The sequence below is a fragment of the Nothobranchius furzeri genome, chromosome 15 (assembly GCF_043380555.1).
Source record: "Nothobranchius furzeri strain GRZ-AD chromosome 15, NfurGRZ-RIMD1, whole genome shotgun sequence".
Taxonomy (NCBI): domain Eukaryota; kingdom Metazoa; phylum Chordata; class Actinopteri; order Cyprinodontiformes; family Nothobranchiidae; genus Nothobranchius; species Nothobranchius furzeri.
This window is the reverse complement of record NC_091755.1, coordinates 24,308,472-24,331,917: the sequence shown is the minus strand read 5'-3', so window position 1 is coordinate 24,331,917 and position 23,446 is coordinate 24,308,472. Positions and strand designations below refer to the sequence as shown.

General features: G+C 41.3%; 1 protein-coding gene across 1 annotated transcript in view; it reads left to right on the top strand.

The window, feature by feature from the left end:
- The first annotated feature begins 3,153 nt into the window (after window positions 1-3,153).
- Window positions 3,154-23,446, top strand: part of camkvl (CaM kinase-like vesicle-associated, like) — a 94,747-nt gene continuing 74,454 nt past the window's right edge. Inside the window, exon 1 of the mRNA XM_015967993.3 lies at window positions 3,154-3,378. The gene's annotated coding sequence lies outside the window, so the exon portion shown is untranslated. The remainder of the gene's footprint in view (window positions 3,379-23,446) is intronic.

Below are 23,446 nucleotides of genomic sequence, written 5' to 3'. Positions count from 1 at the left end.
CATGAATTTTTGTCTGTGTGCTCTAAATGCACTTTTGGACTTTCACTCAGTTAGCAGCTCTCCTGCAGGTGAAGGTCAGAACTTCTTTATAATTATTATGACTCACAAATGAGTCTTAGTTAGACATATAGGTCAAATCCCACCTTGGTGCCTCTGAATTCCATGACCACGACTCGTTTGATTAATCAGATACCAACAATCACACCAAGGAAAATATATATAATATAATGACCTTTTACACATTTTTTCTAGTCAAAACAGATCTTTATTGTAAAATGATGATGTTCTTAACCTGACGATACGCTTACACCTCCATTGATCTTTTGTTTCATTAACAAGATGGTTCAGAAGAGGTCTAGGGTGCTTTTATTCATATTTTGACTGTTTCAATATAAATTCTCATTTGGAAACAACCCTAATTGAGTAAAATTAAAAAGTACTAAAAACATATTTGACATTATTCAGTCAGTGACCAAAAAATAGATGTCGAACAGAAATCATGTGCTTTTAAATTTGATTTTATGACATTTCTTGCAATAACAAGATTTTATGTCAACTCATAGCTTTAAGCAACTCACAGTATTTGCTCATTTCACATCATGAAACATTCAATAATGGTCAGCACAAAACTGTTAGATACCTCAAGTATGTGATGATGTAGCACAAGATTATAATATGCCACAATCATCTTGTTATTTCAAGAACTTGTTTTTTATCTTATCATCTAGATAAATAAACTTTGTATTTGTGGTAAAAAGCTGTTTTCAGCTTCTTTTGTAAGAATATTTATCATCTTCTGGCAAGTGATGAGTGATAGTACTTTTTTTCTTGTATATTTATTCAAAGTATCTGGCAGTGTTGCTTTCTGCTGCCCGTGGATAAACGAAGAAGGAAGTGATGCCGTCATTAGTGGCTAGCTCTGAAGAAGATCGCAGGAGCGATTGAAACTGTTAGCAGGGTAAAAAAAAAAAACTTTCATGTGTTTAAAAAAACTACTTAAAAAAGAGTTCAGAAGAAAAACACAGAAGGAATACACAAAAGATCTTCACACATTCTTCGAGCCCTACTGACTGAGTCCACTGTTGGCCTCTAAATTGAAGCGTAACATCTAAAACAGGATTTTCATTGTTAGAAGAAATTAGTTTATTAAACAGCATCAAAATTGAAGTAATTGTCAAAGTAGCTCCAGAAAAAAAAGATAATTATGTAAGACAACATCAGATCAGCGGTTTTTCAGATCACCTTGTGTTATTTTTTTATTATTTATTTATTTATTTATTTATTTATTTATTTATTTATTTATTTATTTATTTTGCACTGTAAAGTTTGTTTCTACCCTCTGATCAACTTCTTATGGGTCAATGACATCACAAGAGTAGGCTGCAAGAATCATCAGCTATAGGCGAAATTCAATTAATTTGAATATGGTGCAAACGTTTATTTATGTTAGTAATTCTGCTTAAAAGATGAAATTACTACATGAGACAGCCTCATCACATGCAAAGATAGATATCTCAAGCCTTTATTGGTTAGAAGTGAGATGATTGTGGCTTACAGCTTATGAAACCCCTAAGTTCAGACAAGTAGAATTTTGTGAAAAGCTTTAATATACTAGAATCAAAGTGCCACACTCTAATCAGCTAATGAATCCAAAACACATGCAAAGGGTTCCTGAGCTTTTAGATGGTCTCTCAGTCTAAAATGGAGAATAGAAATAAATGAACTTTTGCACCTATTCTGGGTTTTCCAATTCTACCTGTACATGGAATTCTGCTGGATGAATGTGAATCTGATGTGTCTTATTCAACCCAAACAGCTCGTGCTGGACTGAATTTTCTAGTTTAAAACAACAAAAATCTTCTGGATTTTAATCCCAACAGAAGAAGAATTTATTGGCTGGCATCCACACCCCCAGTGTCAAAAGGCCTCAAAGCATTTTTCAGAAGAGGCCAATGAGTCTTTACCTTTGCTGACATCTTTTTTTTCTTCTCATGCACCATGCTCTGACCCTATCTTTTTGTGCCTCACACACACACACACACACACACACACACACACACACACACACACACACACACACACACACACACACACACACACACACACACACACACACACATACACATGCACACACACACACACACACTCTCTCTCTCCGTCTCTAAAAACACATCTTCGTAGGGCTGTTTTTCAGTGAATAGAAGTTGCCACAGATTCAAGGTCTCTCGTGAATATTTGTAGAGAAAGGCAGCAAGCACCTGGACAAAGAGGCAAACGTGTGAGAAAATTGTGCATGAACGTTTCTGTATGAGAGAGTGAAGGATGCAAAAACAGAATACACACATACATGCGTAACGCTGAACTTGTGCAACTTCTTTATTTTAATAAATGTCTCTCCCTCACACACACACACACACACACACACACACACACACACACACACACACACACACACACACACACACACATACACCCTCAGTAACAAGCAACCTCACAAACACATAGAAACCCAGTATTCAGCTCCTGCGTCACTGCTGTAGCCATCTGTTAGCACACACATACAGATTTGGCCGTGTGTGTATCCACAATCATTTCTTTAGTCACCTCTGAAAGAAATTTATCACTGACATTTTCTGCACAGCTTGACTCAACTTGATTTTATTTCAATTATAGATCATTGGCTCTGAGTCTTTTCTTAAAAATTTCCCTCTACATTTTTTTCCTTTTTTTTATCTCCTCTTTGTCTTTCTCTCCATCCCACGTGAATCTGTCTGTCTGAATCTGCCAAAGACTGATGTCATTGTCCACCAGTGTGTGTGTGTGTGTGGGGTGGGTGGGGGGGGGGGGGGTGGAATGACGATTGAGAGATATAATCCCACGGTTTAATCCCGACCAGTCCTGCACCGCTGCGAGTCTGACAGCCTGGGAAAGTTTTACAACAGGCAGATCGTTTGAATGTGTTGTCAAAATAAAAATTTAAAAGAAAAGAACAGAAAAATAAAGAAAAACATTCAAGAAGTTTGTGGAAAGCACAACTTTGAGCCTCCATAAGATTTTATTTGGAGATGCGCTCCTAACAGATAGTGAGAGATTAAAGATTATTTATTTCTCATGGGTAGGAGACGCTGGGTGAGTGAGTGAGGGAGGGGAGGGTGGCAAGCAAAATAATTCTCACCGATGAACAGTCAGTCGTGCCAGAGCGGTAGCTGCATTTGCTTCACCTCTCTGACGCTTTCGGTGCTTCATCAAAGAGACGCGATTAAACAAATCTGTCTGTTCTTCGAGCCCAGCGCGCCACGCAGGACCGCTCTTTCTCCTTTTGGATAAGGGGCTGCAGACTCACGCGCCCGCACTTCTCCAGAGCCGCGACAACTCCAGGTAAGACACCGATCTAAAATCATTCTATGCATCGCGCATTAAGCTTTGTAATGCATAAAATAAATCGATGCGAGTTGGAAAATCAATCATGTGCGCCAGATACAGTTTTCAGTCTGCGCAGCCAGCGTGCGTAAAACGGCTGCAGTAAAGGTCTCCAAGTGGCTCCTGAAGAGGACCCAAAGTGTTGGAGGTTTTATTCTGTGCCAAAGTTGAAACAGTACTGTTAGCTCAAACTGTTGAATCTGATTTCGCTTGGCTGCGTAAAAGTTTCAAACAATGCAGACGCGTTTGACATTTATTTATTTATTTATTTATTTATTTATTTATTTATTTGTATTTTTTCATTTCACGCATGCACAAATCTTCCTCTTTTCTTAAAAATACTCTATTGTCATTTCTGCCTCATTAAAGGAGCAGAAAACATTTAAAATTGTAAAATGTAATAACATCTTTCGCCATTTTACTTGAATCTTGTAAATTATACAAGCACTTAAGCTAATGTAGTTCCCATGCTTGGACTGACTGGAGCCTGAACCTAAAAGGAGCCAATGGCTTTAAAGTACTTGATAAAAGTATAAATGGGTTCAAATGCTGAGAGGCTGTCATGAAAAATGTTTGACATCAACCCACTAGTGCAACAAGCTCCAGCAGATGTGCCAGCAGAGACAAATATAAATCACATCAGAGCTGATGAACTGCTTTTGTTAAAACTACAATGAATAAGTACATCATACTTCATTTTTGCAATAAAAGCAGATTCCACCCCCCTGCTGGCCTCATTAACTTACTTTATATGAAAGAGGAGAGAAAACATCAGAGTAAATCTGGTGGAAGCTACTACACAACTGTACCCCAGAGAGACCATTTAAGAGGTTGCTGAGCTAAGAAAACAAATAAAGTGGCAACTGAGAAGAAAAAAATAGGTTTTCATCTGATTGGACTTCAGAGAGCAAAGATGTCTCCATTCACAGATGCTCCAGCCTTTAGCTGCTTCTGGTTTTACATGATGAGGTGTGAAGAAGCCTCCATCAGACAACATTCAGGTGCCACATCTCACACGGTTCACACACCACTACTGTCAGCTTCTCCTTCACAGTATGATCAGTCAACACCTTTAGACAACTGCTCCTGTCTGTCTGTCTGTCTGTCTGTCTGTCTGTCTGTCTGTCTGTCTATCTATCTATCTATCTATCTATCTATCTATCTATCTATCTATCTATCTATCTATCTATCTATCTATCTATCTATCATCTATCTATCTATCATCTATCTATCTATCTATCTATCTATCTATCTATCTATCTATCTATCTATCTATCTATCTATCATCTATCTATCTATCTATCTATCTATCTATCTATCTATCTATCTATCTATCTATCTATCTATCTATCTATCTATCGATCGATTGATCCACCACCCATCCATCCATACTTCCTTCTGTCCTTCCTTCCTTCCATATGTCCTTACTTTTGTCCATCTTTCTTTTTGTCCATTGATTTATCATCTGTTTATTGAGCATCTGTTCATTCATTCATTCATTCATTCATTCATTCATTCATTCATTCATTCATTCATTCATTCATATTGCCATTGCTTCCACCATCTATCCGTCAGACCTTGTTTCCTTCCACTTTCCCATCCTTTCGTCCATTTTTCTTTTTATCCATTGATTAATCATAGATTTCATTCATTCATTTATTCATTCATTCATTCATTCATTCATTCATTCATTCATTCATTCATCCATTTCTATGGTCTCTACCATTGTCATTATTTCCATCATTCATCTTTCAGTCCTCGCTTACTTCCATATTCCCATCCATATATCTTCTTTCATTCTCTCTATCTTTCCCATTTATTTTCTTTCTTTAATCACCCCCATCCCTCTGTTTCTTTTCTCTTTTCTCTGTAAGTGTTCTTCTGCAGTAATAGAGTTTTAGATATAGAATCTTCTCATCATTTGTGATCTTAACCTTCTCAGGCTCAAAATAAGTTTTGATAAAAGGACAAACAACTAAGTCCTTCCGTATGTGGAGTAACCAGGTAGGTAGATTTTAACTTTGCTAATCTGCAACACCTGCCTCCAGAGGGTTAAAGAACAAAAAGTTTTCTATTGTAATTTAAAATTTTCCTTTGTGTTTGTCCTGAGTGCGAGCCAGTCATTGTCAAACACTCACCACTTCTCACAGATCCACTAAAGTTTTATGATCAAGACTTATTTTGTAAGGGTTTAGGGTTAGGGTTGGGGTTAAGACTCAGACTTACACGTTCACATTTTTTCTGCTGGTTAAAACCTTACAATTTAGACTGGTTTAGACATTCATTTAGAAGATTTACGACTGCCTGACATCAGTCATGCCCTCACTACCCAGAGGCATTTCAGGAGGAACAATACAGAGTCAAATCGTCTTACAGTAGATTAATAACTGTGACATAATATTTCTGTAAAATTTTCACTTATGTAATAGACTGTGAGTTACATTTTCTCCTGTCTGGCTTTATTTAAACTGCTGTATTTTCTTTAAACTCGTGCACTTTGGATAATAGGTTGCAGCTCTGGAGCAAATATACAGAATCTATGGTTGACCTGCTTTGTTTTTAATAAGCGGTTTATGATTTGATCCTAAAGTCATTCGATTAATGTTTGGTTTGTTGTCCTTCTGTGAAGAAGTTTAGAAAATGTAGTGGCTAACTTCTTTTACATGCATTTGGATCTGCATGAATAACACTGACATTATAATAAAACACAGGAATATAGTTTGAAATTAAGAAACTGCATTGATGTGTGCAGGAGAGTCTTTCATCCCCCCATCAGAGGTAGATGAAGATAGGTTGTTTGTCTTAATAGTTGTCAAAGGTTAAAGGCTATGTAACTTTTTCGTATTTTTATTTCACTTTCTTGAGCCAGTATATGCTAAAATGACCCTTAACAGAGTGAGTAATATGTCACTCAAACCCCCACCGCCCTCTGTGGCCAGAATACAGCACTTGCAACGACACAGTGCCAGTCCAATCCCTGTTGGACTCAGTGAAGTGGAGCTGACATGCCAGAGCAGCACATTTCCTGCATGTTTTAGATCATGAACAGAGCTTATTTTTATTTAGTGATGAACCGCTCCTGCAGAATCTAACGAAGGTTGAGGAGACATTTCAGCTGTTAGATTAAGGTGTCAAAAAGACAAATGCATAGCGAGGAGATAAGTTTTGCTTATGGTTTCACTAACCTGACACTAGGGGGTGCTAAAAAAAAGCCAAAACTGCCTTGTCTCCCTTTAAGACCAGTGAGATTTATTTTTCATATTTATACTCACTTTCCCATCTTGGAAGGGGGTGATCAAATAGTAAATGCTTCGTTTTGTGGTTTTGCTATTCTGTATTTAGTTCTGGTAGATTTATGTATTTATTTATTCATTTGCATATTTTTGATTGGCCATGTTGACATCCATTTCAAGCTCATTCTTTTAAAACACTTGATTTTTTTATAGAGACGCACGTGAAATATCTATTCATAAGTAAAATTTACAATTTCTTAAATGAAAAAGTTTGTATTTATTTTGGATTTGAAATATAAATATTTATTAAAATGCATAAAATATTGTATCTATTCTTCAAATCCCCATCAACCACAAACCACAATCATATTTTTGTAGGATCAAGAATACATCAAATATGTCATCGTAGCTGAAGTCATATCATCATAAATATGAAAGCGAGTAATTTGAATTATTACAACAAAAATTCAATGCAAATTGGTTAAATTGAATGATTTTGCTGGGAAAAGCAGAAGAAAGGATAATGTGAGTCAGTGAGAGCTAATATGAAACTGAAAACACAAGCTATTTTACTGCAGATTTCTTGTTGATGAATGGGATGTGCATTGTAAAGTAAAGGTCTTCTGGTTTGGTTAAATCTAAATGTGTCCTCTACTGCTGTGTCTGAGGCTGGCTGCAGTCTGCACCCACCTCATTCACAGCAGCCTGGGTATTTTACAGATGGTTGTAGGAGATTAAGAGGTGTTTCAATCCATCAACTTGACTTTTCAAACTCTCTGTATGTGACACGATTTTCATTCAAAGTCACCAGATCTGTTGGCCAGAGATGAGGCCAACAGATCTGGTGGCGTGTTCAGAGGTAACATGCTGCTTTGGAAGAATTTGGTAATGTTTCAGTAAAAATAAGGTAAAGATTTTAAACAACCATCAGTAAATCAAGAAGCTGCACGGTTTCGAAGCTTCTGGACAAACAGAGACACACAAACACACACGCAGAAACACACACACCATATGTTTTTGTTTTCTATGTTTCCTCCTAACTGAGTTTGATGCCAGAGGTTTCTCATGTCCTGTCCTCCTTGCTCATCCGCTGCCTTTCCTGCACTCACACACTCCCATCTGAGCTGCTCCCTCAATCCTCCAGCTGAGCCTCACGTCACACGCTGAACTCCAAAGTCTGTCCGTCGCTTTATTTTTCTGTCTTGCTGCAAAGAAGTTAAAAGAGAAATTTTTATTCACACAAGGCTAGATGTAAAATTTGTGAAATGTTTAGTAATTCTTATTCTATAGCTGCAGATTGCGATATTGCTTGAGAAACTTAATTCAGGATAGAAAGCCTGCTGATTAGTTTTTGTCATTTGTAACGTCCAGCAATGGTCAGTTCTAGGTACAGTTTGACCATTCAACATCTGGTCAAAATGGACACACGAGATTGCATGTGTTCCCTTTAAATCAGCCTTCCTTCATCCCATCAGCTGGAGCTCAGAGCCTGCAGCTCTGAACATGTGATAACAAATTGTCAACAATAATGTTCTCTCCTCAAGGTCCAAGCTTTGCTTATCGTTCTACAGGACTCTTCATGCGTCCGAATAAGGATCACTCGTAGCTCGGATTAGTTGCTAAATCAAAGAATGGTTTCTTAAATTAAATATGAACTTTTAAAACTTAAAAGTTGAATAATCATTAAATACGCATTTTGTTTATTGCTACTTATAATAATTATAATATAATGAAATGTTGTCATTAATCTGTGCTCAATGATTGAAGTTTGAAATGAATGTTATGATTACGTTGATTGATGTATGTTTCAGTATGTTTACATGACAAGGTCATCACCATTTGCACTCACACAAGGACAAAGTAAAGTTAAGTTAAACGTGTGACACATAGATAGTCCTTTACCCCAGATCAGAGCATCCGGATCAAAGAAGGCGTGTTTCTGAGGTTGTCTTGGTAATATTCCTCAACTTGTCAACCTATGGTTGGCTACACAAATCATAACATGAGAACATTAAAACCGGATCACTCTGGTGATTCATCAGTTCTTGAGAAAAGCTTCAGACCGGCCATCTGAAGCAAAACCTTTCTAACCCATCAAAGCTTTTGACACGTCGTCAAAATCTTTTTGCACCTGCGAAGCTGATACAGCAAACAGTTCCTGTAGAACAAGCTGACAGTGTTCAGACTCCTTAAGAGTCCCAGACGTGCGGTACCATCCGTCTGTTGTGACCTGGCGACAACTCTAAGACCGGTCTAGTAGTGCTGCAGTTTCTTCTACAGACCTCGGTGCCTGGAAGTCCGAGGACTTCGACATTCCGGATCTATCACGAGGGTCTTTGAGCGGATATGCAGGCATGACAGACAGCGTCTGATGTGTTTTTGATAATAATCAACTTCATAGCTTAACGCAAAACAAATTATTTTACATCCAGAACTCAACTCTCCTAGATACGGAAGTTCTGATAACATTGCATTCACACATAGGTTTCATACATCGCATCTAGTTCTATCTATCACAGTAAATGTAAATGTTAGTTAACCTTTCGTGTTTAAATTGTTTGTAAAACAAATTCTTACTTTTATAAACCTGACTCTTTTCTGAATCAAAACGAAGTGTGTACAATCCCTGAATAAATAAAGAATCTTAGAATCTTCTGATTAACACCGTAAAGACCAAGCAGGGTTGATATTCTATATTTAGATAGAGTATCACAGCTTATTGGTCATAAGTAGAGGTAATATATATTGAGCTTTTTAGGCACTCCAATTCTTTAACCCTACACATTCACATTAAATCGTCTTATTTAGATTCATGAATGGATTATTGCCTCAATCCAAAGATTTGTCCTTTCTGCAAGATGTATGTAATTTATTCACCATTTACCATCTTGCAGACAGCACAGAACATCATTTCTCACCGTCGCTATGGAATTTATAGATTTTTCTGACAGATTTTCACAATTTAGTGAATCACATTAGATGAAATGGATCAGAGAACCAAAATACTTCCTGGAGGTTTAAAAAGTATAGAATTTTTTACTGGAATTTAAAGCGTCAGCATGAAAGTGGTTAATGTGCAAACTCATAATGGACTTAGTTTTAATGGAAAGCTTTATTAAGTGCTTTTCTTGTGTGGCTGACCACTCATAGCACTTTACATTACAAGCCACGTTTACGCACACTTACACAAATTCATAAAATGAATCTGGGCTGGAAAGTTCGTAGGTCTGTGCTGTCATTTGCCTCGGTCTCTTAGAGATTTCTGTGCTGATTTTGGAAAAACCCAAATAAATTAAAACAATCTTTTGTAGGAATATTTACGGGTCAGAAAGAAATTCCCAACAGGAAAAATAAAAAAGCACTGAACACTGTGCTAATCAGGTGTAGGAGTAGCATACGTATGTATTTGGGTGCTTTTAAAGCTTGATATACTGCACTACACTTTGACCAATATGATGTGAATTTCTATACAAATATGGAAATTCAGTCTGATTGGTCTTTGAATGTTTAACCAGAAGATTTAGAATTCTTTGTTTATTCAGGGATTGTCAGACACTTCGAATTAATTCAAGAAGAGAGTCAAGTTAATAAAAGGTAAGAAATTGATTTGCTAAACAATTAAAACATGACAACTAGGAAACACTTTATGTGATGAATGAATCTGAGTGGATGGAATGTGAGGTGTGATGATGTGAAAATGTGATGTTATCAGAACCTTCGTATCTGGAGAAAGTGAGTTCTGAGTAGGAGTGAATTTGGTCTGCTATAACTATAGTGATGGTTTATAAAACCACATCAGATGCAATCTGTCAAGTCTACGTACCAGCTCGAAGACCCCCATGGTAGATCCGGAATTTGTTGAGGTCCGGGGACCCCAAAGGTACCGAAGTCCGTAGAAGAAACCACAGTGCCGACTAGACCAGTCTCGAGATGTCTCCAGGTCACGACAGTTGTTATTTGCGTCTTAGGAATAACTCTTAAGGAGTCGAAGGTGGTTCCGCTTTATTCTGAAGGAACCGTTTGTGGTCAGCTGTAGCGTGCAACAGGTTTTTGACAGCTTGTCAAAAGATGATCTGGGTTAAAGAGCTTTTGCTGCGGATGGCTGGTCCGAAGCTTTCTCAAGAACTGAGTCACAGTTAAGTGAGCTCAGTTTTAACAATCATCATATTTTGATTTACTAACAAATCAGAATTTGACATGTAAAAAGGGTTTTACCAACAAACCTCAGACAACACACCTTGCATCAGATACAGGAGTTCTGATTTGTGGAACAGAAAGCAATGTATCATATTAGTTTAACCTTGTCATCGTCACGTGTTTGAGTGTGTGAGCTGTCAGAAGATAGTGATTCACTTGTTAAATCTAACTTTACTGATCATAACATAATAATATTCATTTCAACCTCAGTAATTTAAGCACAGATTAATCAAAACATTGTTATTATTCTTCAACCATTATTGTTCATTCAACCATATGATTATCTACTCATCTTGTTCATTATACGATTTAATTATGAAAGTCCATCTGTCTTGTCCTGTGAAGCAAAGCAGTCTTAGATAAGAGGGAGCTTGGAGGGACCTTGGGCAAGCACAGTATCTTTCTTGCAGATTAAAGCCCCAGTTAAGACTTATGTCTCCATGTGACCCGGTACTGAAGAGGTGACCTGTAGATGGAAATACAGACCATTTCCGGAGGCTACACAGGTGAATTGGAAAGGCAATGCCAAAGGTTTTCCCACTTTCATTTGGATTGGTTCATTTTCACTCTGCACCATTTCAACCAGACCAAACCACCTGGACAGCTGCTCATCTGGGGTGCAATTGTCTAAATCGAGCATTGACCGTGAAGGGTCCAAAAAGCAGAAGAAAACTCAACTCATCGATTGACCAGAATTTTGTCATCTAGTTACAAAACAATTTATAGTAACCAAAAACAACCACGTCTGTTGTACTCGTGCCAGCGGGTGCATCTCTCCGTCTCTGGTCGGTCGCTCCCGACGCCTCAACCTCAGCAGGAGTGGACATCCTCTTCCACTCACACTGGAAGCTGCCGTTTAACTTAAACTAAGTTAATGAAATAATGACACGACTTTACAGAACACGTGCACCTGTCCTCAACTCTCCCAGTGCATGAACAAGCTCACAGCGCCCCGCGACGCCACCTGCAGCTTCACACACGCGCACACAGAGGGGAGGAGGAACCCGCACTTCCTTTTTATTGAAGGACTTTAACTCCACCCACATAGACATTGGTAGTGATAGACATCGCACTACAACACCCCCACTCGATGGCATCACAATAACATTTATGTCTGCTTTCTTTTTTTCACATTCCAAACAAAAACTTGCAGAAACATTCCAGTTTAACCTTTGTAGCAGATTTTGTGAACACATCTGCTATCATGTTTTCTGTTGAACAATAAACAAGGACCATATTACCACGTGACACATTGTCCCTCACAAAATGGTACTTAATGTCCACGTGTTTGCTTCTCTGACGGTTTGTTGGATTCTTTGCCAAGCTTATTGTTCCTTGGTTGTCCTCGAAATTTTAACTAGACCATTTTTAACATGTAGTCCCATGTCCGCGAGCAGGCTTCTGAGATACAAGGCTTCTTGAACTGCTGCTGCTAGAGCCATGTACTCTGCCTCGCATGTCGACAGCGCAACAGTCTGTTGCTTCTTAGTCTTCCATGAAACCACAGCGCCATCTTCCTGTAGACTGAAGCAGTAACCTGTAACACTCTTTCTGTCCCCTGGATCGTTTGCCCAGTCTGCATCAGAAAATCCAAACAGTTCTAAAGTGTTCTCAGTCTTTTTGTAAGATAACGGGTAATGTTGTGTCCCTTTCAAATACCTGTACACATGTTTGACAGCCGTCACATGTTTTTGTCTAGGATCAGACATATACCTTGACAGATTGCTCACAATCCAGCAAATGTCTGGCCTGGTGCAGGTCATGATGTAAATGAGACTGCCCACCATAGCTCTGTACTCTTTGGGATCTGTGGGGTCTCCTTCTACAGTGAGATCACACTTGGTTTCACAGGGAGTAGCCCTGGTTTTACAGTCTGACATTCCTGATCTTTCAAGTATTTTCTGTATATACTTAGACTGGTCCATTTTTATCTCATCCTGCGTTTGTACAAAATCTATCCCAAGAAAATGGGTAAGTTGCCCTAAATCTTTCATTTGGAAAAGATTTTCCAGTGTTGTTTTGACTTGTTTCAAGATGTTATCATGACTGGCAGCCACAATTATATCATCCACCCACACCAACAAGATCACACTTTCACCTTCTGACTGATATGTGTAGATACAATTGTCTGTTGCACTTTGAACAAACCCGTTTTTGATCAGAGAACCATGGAGCATTTGGTTCCAATTTCTCCCAGATTGTTTTAACCCATAAATTGATTTGTTCAACTTCCAGACCATTTTTCTTTCTCCCTTTGGACCTTCATGGAAGCCTTGTGGTTGTTCCATATATACCTCACAATCAATAGGTGCGTGCAAATATGCAGCCTTAACATCCATCTGATGTAGTTTGAGGTTGTGCTGAGCTGCTAACTGCATGAGTACACGTAATGATGTGAGGTTAGCTGTAGGTGAGAACGTTTCATAGTAATCTACACCCTGCACTTGTGTGTAGCCCTTAGCGACGTATCTTGCCTTATGTGTCTCATTCCCTTTTGCATCCTCCTTCAATGCAAAAACCCACCTACCTCCAACTGTTTGTTTCCCTTCCGGTAAAGGAACAAGAGAAAATGTGTTGCTGTCCTTTAAAGCTGTCATCTCATCTGTCATTGCTTGTTTCCACTTTTCCCTTCTGTCTGATTCTAAAGCTTCATCATAACTTTGAGGGATGCCTGTTGCAATACGGTAGCAGTAATCAATATCTAGCTCGATACTTTGAACTGTACACTCATAGTCTTCAAGATATTTAGGCTTCCTTCTCTCCCTGCCAGATGTGCGTGTAGCCTGTGTGTCTTCCTCCCTGTCTGTGTCATGTTCCTCTGTAAACTCGGTCTGGGACTCTTCAGGTTTGTTTACTTCAGTTACAGTCGTCTCCCATCTACTTACGTAACCCCCACTTTTTCCAAATCGGTCTGTGTGTGTTTTTCTGCTTTGCTTTTCTCAAGAAAAGTCACCAGCCTGTGTTTTTGAACGCTGTTTGTTTCTGGGAAGAACACCATTTTAGCAGGAGAATGAGTGTCAAAACCCACAAAGGTCCCTCTCTTTCCTTTTGGATCTAATTTCTTCCTGTCTCTGTTAAACACGATGCACTCAGATCCAAACTTTCTCATTTCAGATAAGTTTGGTTTTCTACCTGTAAATAGGAAATATGGGGTCTCTCCCGTTCTGTTGCAGTAGCACCTGTTTCTTATCACAGTAGCTAACTTTGCTGCATGGGGCCATAACTCCTTAGGTAACCCTGACTCTATCAGCATGCACCTGACCATTTCAAATAAGGTGCGCCAATTTCTTTCCACCGTCCCATTTTGGTGGGGAGAGTACGGGGCTGACCTTTCATGTCTGATGCCATTTTCTCTCAACAAAGTTTGGTACTCCTCTGACATGAACTCAGTTCCATTATCTGACCTCAGGCGTTTAACCTTTCCGAATGGTTCCATGTCTGCTAGAAACTGCTGTGTAGCCTGGACTGCTTTGTTCTTGTTCCTTAGAAAGTACACATGAATAGTACCAGAATAGTCATCAACAAAAGTAATAGCATACTTAAAACCTTCAAATGACTCTGGAGAAATAGGACCCCCTAAATCAGTGTGCACCAGCTCTAAGGGTGCTTTAGCCCTTGTGTCAGCTGTCTTGATTCTTGTCAATGTGAATTTCCCTTTTACACAAGTTTCGCATTGGTTAGTTTTGTTACCCTTGTCTCTGATCGCCATCCCCTCTACTATGGGTTCGAGCTTCAAAATATCCCCATAGTTACAATGACCCATAATTTCATGCCATTCTTTCAGATCAAGACATACATTACAGAAATCCTTGCTGTTTGAAGCAGTTGCTGGTGTAGCATCCAAATAATACAACCTGTCTTTTACCTTCAACCTACATGTGGAGCCATCTGGGAGGATCATCTTGCTGCTGTCTTTTTCAAAACTGAATTTTACTCCCCTTGACACTGCTGCCTCCACAGACAAAATGTCTTGTGGATACTCAGGAATCAGTAGAGCACTGGTCAGTATTATCTTCAGAACTTTTCCCGTGTCGTCAGTCACCTCCAGCTGAGCGTCTCCCCGCGCTGTAACACTGCCAGTGTGCCGCGTGCCGTCTGCCAACTCCATCACGTGCCTCTTCTGCTGGAACGCCTTGTCGAACCGGATGAAAGCTTTTTCATCTGTGATGATGTGAGTGGAAGCACCGCTGTCAATCAGGAGTCCTCTCTGCGTTGTGTCCTTAGGTTTGTACTCATTTACTTTCAGTAGAAAAGAGCTATTTTCTTTAGCTTCACTCCTGTGACCTGTTTCTGGAGATCTGTTCCCCTGCGCAGTCTCTGTAACAGTGGAGGCCTTGCTGTTGTCCCGCGTCACAGTGCTGGACTGTTTCCAGTTACTCTTCTTTAATCTGCAGTCTCTTGCTCTGTGACCAACCTTCTCACAGATAAAACATTCTCCATCAAAATGTTTCCCTGGTTTTATTTTCTCTTTGGGCTGAACATTTTTGTGCTTTGTCACCATCACTTCATCTGCACGAGGTCTGTTCCGGTAGCGTAACGTGCATTCGAAACTTCTCAGCCGGGCCTTGAACTCATTAAACGTGAGCGAGTCTCTCGTCTGTGTTACATGCACTGTGAACGGGTCATATTCTTCCGTCAGGCCTTTTAACACCATTGCCACCAAGAGTGCGTCGCTTAGCGTCTCTTTTGCTCTGTTTAATGCCGCAATAATTTTCTCCACACGTGTCAAATAGTCCACCAGCTCCTCACCGGGTGCCATCACCACGTTTGTCAGCTCTGTGTAGAGTACCACAATGCGCGGTTTTTCCTCGGACTCAAAGTGACGTCTTAATATCTCTAGACTTTTCTCTCCGTCGTCTGGAGCTTCATATAGTATTAGCATTAGCGTTTTGTCATCTAGACAACAGCAGAGTTCAGCATATGCTAGCTCGTTCCTCTTACCGACTTCCACAGCCTCTGGTGTGTTCGGTGCCGCTCGGTCCTTTCCGAGTATTGTGTCCTTTAGGCCTAACGTCTTCATATAGGCCAAAAACCTCGCTTCCCATATATGGTACCTCGCTTCATCTCCGTCGAAGCGGGGCGGCGGGCCGCGTCCATATACTTGGGTGTGCTGCTGGGCATGCCTGGGCCCATAACCTGTTGTACTCGTGCCAGCGGGTGCATCTCTCCGTCTCTGGTCGGTCGCTCCCGACGCCTCAACCTCAGCAGGAGTGGACATCCTCTTCCACTCACACTGGAAGCTGCCGTTTAACTTAAACTAAGTTAATGAAATAATGACACGACTTTACAGAACACGTGCACCTGTCCTCAACTCTCCCAGTGCATGAACAAGCTCACAGCGCCCCGCGACGCCACCTGCAGCTTCACACACGCGCACACAGAGGGGAGGAGGAACCCGCACTTCCTTTTTATTGAAGGACTTTAACTCCACCCACATAGACATTGGTAGTGATAGACATCGCACTACAACAACGTCGCATCTCAATATGTTCCTGCACATCCTCTCTACTTCAATTTTACCAGTAGAGCATGTTCTAGGTTTTTATTTCTTCACCTCTGCTTTGTTCGGTTATTCACTGCTATTCTTACTTTTTCCGTCACTTTGGGTGATTTGCATTTCACACTGAAAGCATATTGTACCACAGGTAGACCAGAGTTTGTCATACAAAGCAGCCTTTTCCTTGAACTGAATCCAGTGTAAAAAAACATTTTTTATGTCCCATTTTTCCACACAGAGGCAAAAGAGGCATCAGCAATAGGAGTCATAGCAAATAGTCATAACTTTTAGACCAGAGGCGGATCTAGAATTTTCTGAGCATGGGGCCATCAAGGGGCCACACTATTTAAAGAAGAGCCAAGTATTAGTCCAACATCTTTACAGAAGATTTCACACATGAATTTTTTTTGGCTTGTTAGTGCCATAATGTTTCATCCATCCATCCATTATCATATTTTTATCCGGAGTCAGGTCGCGGGGCAGCAGCCTAGGCAGAGAGTCCCAGACTTCTCTCTCCTCAGCCACTTGGGCCAGCTACTCTGGGTAGTACCAAGGCATTCGCTGGTGAGCTGAGAAACATAGTCCCTCCAGCATGTCCTGGGTCTTCCTTTAGGTCTCCTGGTTGGATGTGCCCAGAAAACCTCACCAGGGAGGCATCCTGACCAGATGCCTGAGCCACCTCAACTGGTTCCTCTTGATGTGGAGAAGCAGCAGATCTGAGTCTCTTCCAGATGACCACGGTTATCATTCCATCTTGAAAAGAGAGCCCAGACACCCTGCAGAAAAAACAACGTTTGGCCGCTTGTATCCATGATCTTCCGCTTCATCTTCCCCTCACTCCTTAGCAAGACCCAGAGATCCTTAAACTCCTCCACTTGGGGCAGGACCTCATCCCTGACCTTGTTAGTGCCACTAGTGTTTGGACTTGGAATTGCATCCACCTATTGTTTGGACTTGGAATTGCATCCACCTATAATTTGATAATGACACAAAGCACAGATAAATGACAGGATAAGGGCACTTCAGGGGGCCAATCAGATTTCAGCAGGTGCCTGTGGCCCCGCCCCTATAACCGCCAATAATTTAAACAGAAACAAAATCTGCCAGATGGTCAAAATGTTTATTTTAGGCTGATAACAAACAGTTGCTGATTCAAATTGAGTTCAGGTCCAAATTTGTCCAATTTTTTCTATCACCACTTGTGTATTTTGGCAGCTCTTGAACCAGCTGACATTAGACACAAACACTGCTTTAGCACATGTTAATACAGCATCAAACAGAGAACAGAGCTATGTTTTGCCTGCAGTCAAACAAAGAGATGAATGTGTTTAGGTTTACTTCTCTTGCTAATCTGCTGCAAGCAATACCAAATAGAGAAAATAGAAATACTCCAATCAGCATGTAGACCACCAGAACTCAGCAGGAGGATAATTTCAACTCATGAAATCTTAGTAAAACCATTAGCCCATGGTGGAATGGTTTTTCACAAATCACTGCATCCTCACTTGTTCCAGCCATAAACTTACTGCAATTCTGATTTTGAAAATAGCAAAAAAAAAATTGAATGAAATCCAGTGTTTTCAGCTGTTTTATTTTTGTTGAGTTTCAGGAAGATGTCTTTTTTTATTAGTGTACTGTTATCGCTACGTGTTGGATACACCGTGTATGTTAACGCAGGTCAACAGCAAGCCAAACTCATTTTTCATGAGCCAGGAAACTGAGCGTCTTACTCCTTTATTACGGTCTTCTTGACAGCTTACAATCTTTTACAATTGTGGCTTGAATAGCTCGATGAAAGTGCTGAGTGAAACTGAAAATAAACCAGAAATAAAATATAATTTAGCTCTTTAACATGTGAAATAAATGCATAAAAAGAAATATCTATTAATATAAAACATGTTTCAAAGTTAGTCTTAGCTGCTAAGTAATGAAAACAGTAGTTTGAACAATCCTCTGATATGCAAATTAGGCCGCTAGCATAATTGCTATGTTAATAGACCATGCTCTAAGCAAAAGCCGTTTCTGGGATAAGGCTAATTCCTGGAACAAACACATTCACAAAACGATCTCTAAATCAGCTGTTATGAACATATAAAACAACCAGAACACGTAATAAACTTACAGTCATTGCTTTCGATGGTGTATATACAGATTCAGGGCACAGGAGATGAAGTTTAAACACGGATAAGCAGGCTTTCTGTACAACGTTTTTTCCCAACTGACTGTAGCTTCTGCTTCCCACAATGCATTGTGAACACAGATTACACCTTCAAAATAAGATACAGAAAAACTAATGCTGACTGTATAGAAAATATTTTTAACTAAATGACTCTCTTTTTTAACATCAATGACCACAGATGAAATATGACATTTTTATCACTAAATTATTATGAATCATTTTTAATCTTTTACTTGGGACAGAACACTCCCCACCTGGCATTACTGATGCCACTACTACTTTTTATCAGTCATTTCCTTTTCTAAGAGCACAACAACATCTGAAATGGGACGAGGTAAGTCTTTGAGACTCCCTGGGAAGATGTCCTCACTTCGACCTTTCTGACCTTCCCATCACAGCTTGGAAAGGTCGCCGTGACAATAGCCATTGTCCATTCGTTTCTGGGTGCTTGATTGTGTTTCAACAACACAATGTCGCCTGACTGAAGGTTGCGGTGTGTTTCATGCCACTTGCGCCTTGATTGAAGGGTGTTGAGATATTCGTTTCTCCAGCGACTCCAGAAACCATTGGCGAGTGCTTGCACTTGTTTCCATTGGTTTTTGAGCGAGTCTTTTCCACAAAAGTCTCCTGGTGGAGAAGGAACGCCCTGCTTTTGGGTCAGTATCATCGCAGGACAGAGTATGAATGGTGAGGAAGGGTCAGTTGAGATAGGGACCAAGGGCCTTGCGTTGATTATAGACGATACCTCAGCCATTAGGGTACAAAGCACCTCATGTGTGAGACGGGTGTGCTTGTTCTGCAAGAGCATAGAATCCAATATACGGCGAGTTACCCCAATCATCCTTTCCCAGACGCCTCCCATGTGGGATGCATGTGAGGGGTTGAACTCCCATGTGCAACCGTTGGCGTGAAGATGGTTGACAATGTCGGGAGGGTTGTTGTTTGGTTGTGCCATGCCAAGCTCCACGCTTTCTGCGATGAAGTTGGTGCCCCTGTCTGACCGCATTTGCTTGGCTGGGCCTCTTATTGCAAAGAATCTGCGTATTGCATTTATGCAGCTGCAAGTGTCCATAGATTCAATGACTTCGATGTGTACACCTCTTGTAGTCATGCATGTAAAAAGTATTGCCCACCTCTTACTTTGTGCTGCGCCACCTCGTGTGCGTCGAGTGACCACTGACCATGGGCCAAACACATCCAACCCGACGTATGAAAATGGAGGGCATGTTTCAAGTCTTTCAGGCGGGAGATCTGCCATTTTTTGAGTCTCTAGTTTCCCCCTGAGTTTCTTGCATGTTATGCAGTGGTGGATGATGGATGAGACCAGTCTTTTGCAGCCTACAATCCACAGTCCAGCTTGTCTAACTGCACTCTCTGTGAACTGCCTTCCTTGATGCACAACCTTAGCGTGATAGTGTAGGACAATCAACCTTGACACATGGTGCTTGGTTGGCAGAATGTTTGGATTCTTTAACGCTGGGTCCAATGAAGCATGTTTGAGGCGACCTCCAACCTTGATGAGGCTTTCATCCAAGAAGGGGTCAAGGGCCACAATGGGGCTAGAGCTGTGGATGGTTTTACTGGTTTGGAGAGCAGCATACTCATCAGGAAAGGCGTCCTTTTGAACAGACTGGAGAATGAGGTTACTGGCGGCATCCAACTCCTCTGGAGTGTGTGGTTCTCTGCATCTATGCCAGCCCCTACATGAATGATTTGACGAGTTGCTCGATGAGTGAGAACGAGCTTGGTGAACTAAGAAGGCAATGGCACGTACCAGTGACGTCCAGCTTGAAAAGCGTTGGAAGCGTTCTGGTGTGAGTCCGCTCTTCTGAGTCTGAGTAATGAAAGTACCAACTTGTCGGATTTCAGCGTCCACTCCAGGTTCAACCAGCTCAAACGATTCATGTGTCTCTGGTTCATGTAGGTTGTAAAGGAAGTCTGGTCCCTTAAACCACATAGTGTCCATGAGCTGCGATGCTGGTACCGACCTGGTTGCTAGATCAGCTGGGTTTTGCTCTGATGTAACATAATGCCACTGTTCAGGGGATGTGGACTGGTGTATACGATGAACTCGATTATGTACGTAGACATAAAAGCGCTTTGAATCGTTGCAAATGTACCCAAGAACCACCTTGCTGTCACAGTAGAATTTGACAGTGTTTGGTTTATGATCAAGTTCATCCAGAATGAGCTCTGCCATCTCCACCGCTAGAACTGCTCCACAAAGCTCAAGACGAGGTATTGTGGGTTCTGGTTGAGGTGAAAGTTTTGCTTTCCCAAGCACAAATCCAACTTCACATTGTCCATCCGCGTTGACTGTTCTCAAATATGCAACTGCGGCAAAAGCCCAGCTTGAGGCGTCACTAAAGACACACAGTTCAGTGTAAGTGGACTTGGAAAGGGAGGCCGGTACATAGCAGCGCGGCACTCTGAGGCTGCTCAGATCTTGGAGGGACATTTTCCATGTTTCCCATGCATCCATCTCCTCTTGGGGGAGAGAAGCATCCCAATCTTGGACTCCGTTTGACATTTTGCGTAACAAGAGTCTGCCTTTGATTGTCACTGGCGATGCTAGTCCTAAGGGGTCGAAGATGCTATTAATCACTGAGAGAACCCCGCGGCGGGTATAGGGTTTATCATCGACAGCTACCTTGAAGGTAAATGAGTCAGTGTTAATGTCCAAGCACATTCCTAAACTTCTTTGGGCCGGTAAAGCATCGTCGCCGAGACTCAAGTCTTTGATGCCGGAGGCCAAATCTTCTGGCTTGAATGCTTGCATGACTGTGACACTATTCGAGGCGATTTTGTGGAGCTTGAGGTTAGACTCAGCTAAGGATGCACATGTGCGCTTGAGCAGGTCGATGGCTACAGACTCTGTGGGAACTGAAATCAGCCCGTCATCGACATAGAAGTGTCTCCCAACAAAGTTTCTTGTGTCTGCTCCAAACTTTGCCTCACCTTCTTGGATGGCTCTTCAAAGACAATAGATGGCTACTGCTGGTGACGGGCTATTACCAAAAACATGTACCCGCATGCGGTACTCCTGCACCTCTTTTGACAAGTCATTGTCCTTGTGCCACAGGAACCTCAAATAATCTCTGTGGTCTGGTCTAACCAGGAACCCGTAAAACATCTGCTGGATGTCAGCGGTGGTTGCAATGAGCTCCTTCCTAAACCGAATCAGGACACCAAGGAGGGTGTTATTGAGATCAGGGCCTGTTAATAACACTGAATTGAGTGACACGCCGGACTGCTCGGCACTAGAGTCAAAGACCACCCGTATCTGACCGGGCTTCTGGGGATGATATACGCCGAAAATAGGCAGGTACCAGCACTCAGTGTTCTCATCAATGGGTGGCGCAATCTCTGCGTGGTTGTTTTTAAACAGCTTGTCCATAAATTCTGAGAACTGCTCTTTCATTTGAGGGTTTTTGGTTAAGCTGCGTCTCAGTGAGTTAAGTCTAGACAGTGCTTGGTCTCTGTTATTTGGAAGTGGCAAGCGAGGGGACTTGAATGGTAAAGGAGCAATCCAGTTATTGTTTCCATCCTGGTGGACTTCCTTTTCCATTATCTTAAGGAAGGTCTCATCCTCAAAGGACAGGGCATGCTGGTTGTCATACTCTGTGCACTCAAAAACTTTCTCTCCAAGCTTTTCTTCTGCTGCGTTGAGTTTCGAACTGTGTTTTAAGAAGCTACTCTTGTGCTCCTCGCCATAGCATGGTTTTTCTTTGATCTTCATGCTGTTAGGACAAGGAGTGAGGAGAGATGGTCGTCCGTTAGACAGCACGTGAGTTTTATAGGCATTGACCGTTGGCCTGTGAGCATTGAGGCATACTTCCCCCACGATTACCCAGCCTAGGTCTAGGCGCTGAGCAAAGGGAGCGTTGTGGGGTCCGATGACTTGTTGTCGTGCCTTGTGGACTTGTATGATGTCTCTGCCCAGTAAAACTGCAATCTGGGCTGCTGGGTCGCGCTTAGGTATCAGGGGAGCCAGATGTTTCAAGTGGGCATGGGCAAGAGCGACTTCAGGTGTAGGTATTTCATCTCTGTTAAATACTATCTCATCACATTCAATGAGAGGAGGAAGATCTAGACGTGGGCCTTCACCTATAGGCTCAATCTGGAACCTCACTGCTTTCCTGCCGAGCATTTGAGTTAAACCAGCACACGTTCTCATATGGTATGTCAGAGGGCTACCCTTGATTCCAAATAGCTCAAAGAATTCAGGACGTGCCAGCGAGCAATTGCTCTGATCATCAAGAATGGCGTACATCTTAACAGACTGTTCTGGTTGACCTTTAGGGAAAACTCGAACTAGACATACCTTGGAGCAAGAACGCGGAGGACAGCCTTCACCACAGATCTCAGTGCATCGTGACGTTACCTTGGGTAGAGTGTTGTCATGGGGCTGAGGCTCTGGTTCAGGTGCATTTTGTGGCTGGGGTTTTTGACCCGTGTCAGGGTGCATGGCAGAGCAATGTTTTTCACTTTGGCACTCCTCACACTTGACCTTCAGGTCGCAGTCCTTTATTGTGTGCATGGGAGAACAACAGCGAAAACATCGTTTGTGTTCTTTGAGTATGTTTTGTCTTTCTTGTAGTGGTTTGATCCGGAAAGCTCTACATTTGGCTAGAGGATGCGTTTTCTTGTGGACTGGACAATAACGTGTTAGATCATCCTCTCTGATACTAGCAGAGGCACTTGTATCAACCTCTGTTCTATTTACAGTTAGAGGTGATTTGTAGCTAGTTTGTTTGAATGGTGGTCTCTCACCTTTGTTGAGGGGTTAGCTGCTGCACGACACAAAACTTGGATCGTTTCTCGCTTTTGCCTCCTCTTGGACAAACTTTACAAAGTATGAGAATGGAGGGAACGTCACATTATAATTCTGTTTGTATTTTGAACCAGTGTGGAGCCATT